The following is a 3,921-nucleotide window of genomic DNA, read 5'->3' on the forward strand; positions in this document are numbered from 1 at the left end:
GAGTTTGAGGCCAGCCTGGTCTACATAGTGAGTTCCAGGACAGCTGGGGCTACAGGGAGACCCTGTCTCAAAAAGATAAAAAAAATTAAGGTGTACGAATTAAGAGATGAAAATTCTTACACAGACACTTTTTTTGAGATAGGGTCTCACTGTGTACCCAAGCTGTCCTTCAGTGAATGATCCTCCTACTTCAGCCCCCAAAGCGCTGCAATTACAGGCTTGGGCCACCTTATGTAGCCCAGAGATATTGTTTGAATATTCTGCATTTACTGTGAGAAAAGTGATCATAAAGAAAGAAAACCCGAAGATTGCTATGTCAATAAGATTTGCCCTGTGAAACGTGATGTGATGTGATGTGATGTGATGTGATGTGATGTGATGTGATGTGATGTGAAATAACAATCAAGACAAGCAGTAATACAACTTTGGAAGGCACAAACTCTGAAGCGCTAAGCACTATTGTTGAGATCATGAGAATGACACTTATAACTAGAAGTTACATGACTTAGTGAAGAAAATGATCAGAATTACCTCAGTCATAAAGATAAAAGTCTGGCATCAAGTGGCTTGAGTTAAATAGAGTTAGTGTACTATTGTGAAAAGGAAAGCTACAGTTGACTTGTCAAGATCACAATGTTTAGAGACAAAAGGGAGAACGGGGCAGAGGCTCAGATAAGTATGGGAAAACCACATGACATTAACAGCTCTGGGATCCGTTGAAGTCTTCCTTTCCTCACTGAAGGTCACATTCACCAGAGTGAGGATCAGTCAGTGGGGAAGAGCATAAGCTTGCTTCTTCATGGGTCCCATTATCAGTGGCCTCTAATATGCTCAGCCACTTCCTTTCTCAATTACAAATTCACCACTAGGTTGCAGTCTTAGCTCACCTGCTACTTTTAAAAGAACTACTCACAGTTTACAACTGGAACGATGACACACAATTGTAGTTCTCCCTTAAGACAAAAACTGATGCAAGACATGCTGGGTTATCCGTCAGTACAGAAGCCTACATAGACTCCATGGTGGGTGGATTACTTTTCAAGAGCAACAACACTCACAAACTGCCCTTCAGTGTTTTCATTAGCAGGCAGCCCCAGTCAAGTTCATGATCACAGGCTGTATAGGACCATTTCATGGATATTTTAAGTTTTTAGTTTCAGTGTGGGACTAACAGGCAGCAAAGACAAACTAATAACTCTCCCTGTTTCCGTTGCTTTTCTGGGATTCTCAGACCCCATCCCAACCCCTCTCCTCCACCTTCCACGTAAGAATCAATCTTACTGCTCTGAAGTTTTGAAATATTCATCTATGTCTAATCATTGTGTACTTTCACTGAAAGTTCCCCAAATGAGCTTAATAAAACATTCTTTAATCCCTAAAGGCATATTGTAAAGAACTTGACACTTTCTATTTTTAAGAGGAAAATCTAGATAGAGATGAAAAGTAAGGAAATGAAACAATAATGTCTCATTTGTAATGATTTTTTTTTTTGGTCTTTTTGAGACAGGGTCTCCCTGTAGCCCCAGCTGTCCTGGAACTCACTATGTAGACCAGGCTGGCCTTGAACTCACAGAGATCTACCTGCCTCTGCCTCCTGAGTGCTGGGATTAAAGGCGCCCAGCTTTTATTTGTAATGATTTTTAATACTTTTGACTACTTTCCATATATAAGTGTCCATAAATGTAGGTCTTCCACTCCATAAATGATTCACAATCCAACTCTGTGAATGTTTTGGATACAGTGGATGTAGCTATCACATTTTTTTTCAATAGAAAACACTCATATTTTAGTTTGGAATATATTTTTAAAACAATTCCTAAAAATTGTTATTTTATGACCATTTTTACAATAACTAATAAAGTATCCAACTATAATTTCAAAACATCTTATCACACCAACTCCTCCAACTTCCTAAAACATAAAGCGACTAGTAATAGTCACATAAATAGACAATATTTGCTCATTACCAGCCTGATACATGCCAGGCCTCATAGGCTGTGTTGACAGACACGGTCTCATTTAATCTGCCTGACAATCCTGTAAGATTTACTCTTTTCCTGTACAGGCACCCTCTGCTTTTGGGTAGTATGGAACTTGAAAACGATTGTGTAAGCTGAAACTGTGTGAAGGCTCTTGTAGCAGCATCAACTTTGCATTGAAAAGGAATGTTAGCCCTAGAAGATCCAGGCCTGCTAAAACTCAACAGCTCACCAGTAAAACCCTGGAACACAGTGTGTACAATTTAATCTCTTTTATCAACCTGAATTTTGGGAGGAAGGAAGAATATTGTCTGTTAATATGTAGTTGAAGATGTCTATCTATCCTAATGAAAAGCTATTTGAGTTTCAGAAACCTTAAGAGGTCTGGAGAGCATCAGCTGAATACAGCCAATCCTCTCCTCCTAAGGCCCAGTGGCCTAAAATTTAAAAATAACTTCTCGATCTTATTTGTATCTTTCTGTTCCCACTTTCTTGAACAGTCTGCCCACTTCTCAAAATCCCCAGGAGTTTGGGTGATCGTTCTCCATCTTTTCTGTCAGTCAGGTTTTCAAATGAAGTCATTTTCATGGCTTCAATACCTTGTTTTCTTATGTAATTGGTCTCCCATGTGGTGAGTAAACCAACTTGGAACCAGTAACAAACCTTACTAATTTAAGGGAAAATGACAATTGTTCCATGGTTTAAAAAAATGTTTTGCTAAAACTTTAAAAATTCTGATTAAAAATAGACAATTTTTAAAATGTCTAAAATAGGCTAGTCTATTGTAATATAAAGCATCAAAGAAAACAATTGTTCTTGGGCTTGGGAGATAGCTCAGTGGGTAAAGAACTTGCTATGCAAGCTTGAGAACCCAAGTTCAGATCCCCAGAACACATATAAAAGACAAGCAGGGCAGCACAAGTCTGTAACCCTAGTGCTGGTGGGTGGAAATGGGAGGATCCCAGGGGCTCGCTGGTCAGTCAGCCTAGCTGAAATGGTCAACTTGGGATTCAGTCAGACATCCTGTCTCGAGAAATAAGGTGGAGAAGTGATTGATGAAAGGCATTCCAATGTCAACCACTGGTCTCCACATGCACTTTGCACAAGTGAGCACACCTGCACACACACACACACACCACGAACTACATATTTTTCATTTTAATACAATGCTAATCAAGTGCAGTTTGAATGTATGAATGATTCCAGACTGATTTTCTATGTGTTGGAAATGGTTTTTAATTCTTTTTAAGTCTGGATCAGCTTGCAATAAATAGCTCATTCTTTGTGTTCTCAATATAATGAAATAGCTCCAAGACTTCCTTTGAATTGAGAGTGTTTTCCCACTATCATTTCTTCTTCTAAAGTCTCTTCATTTTCATTGTTGTTACAAATGCCTTCCTCTAGAGGTTGGCTGAAAGAATGTAAGACCAGGAGGAAGGGGTGTAGTGTTACCTGTAAGTGTCTTCCAGCCACTATGTCAACTATTGGGGAGTCAGTTACCCCCCCTACCCAATCAATCGGCCTTATCTGCATGTGGGGAAGGGGCTAAGGATATATAAGCTGAGAATACCATGAGGCACCTCTCTCACCATTTTGTGCAGATGTTGGGAAGTCACAGGATCTATATTTGAGTGTGGACTTTCCTGTGTAGCCACTCTTCTGTAAATAAACCCCCACTCCATGCTCTGTTAGCAAGTCCAATAAACTCGTTAGGATTAAAAAAAAAAAAAAAAGAACAGTGCTAATGGCAAATGGCAGATGGGGGGAATAGATGGGGGTGCTGACAGCACAGTGGACAGTGGCAGGGATGGCAGAGTATGGAGGCTCTAGTGGGAGAGGAAGGCTGTCTATCTGATGAGTTTATATTCATGCTCAGAAGCCGAGGAGCTCGGAAAGTAAGCGACTGTGACCAGTAATAGTCATATATATAGAGATTAGAAAT

This window comes from Nannospalax galili, unplaced genomic scaffold (genome assembly GCF_000622305.1).
Source record: "Nannospalax galili isolate Female #2095 unplaced genomic scaffold, S.galili_v1.0 scaffold115, whole genome shotgun sequence".
Taxonomy (NCBI): domain Eukaryota; kingdom Metazoa; phylum Chordata; class Mammalia; order Rodentia; family Spalacidae; genus Nannospalax; species Nannospalax galili.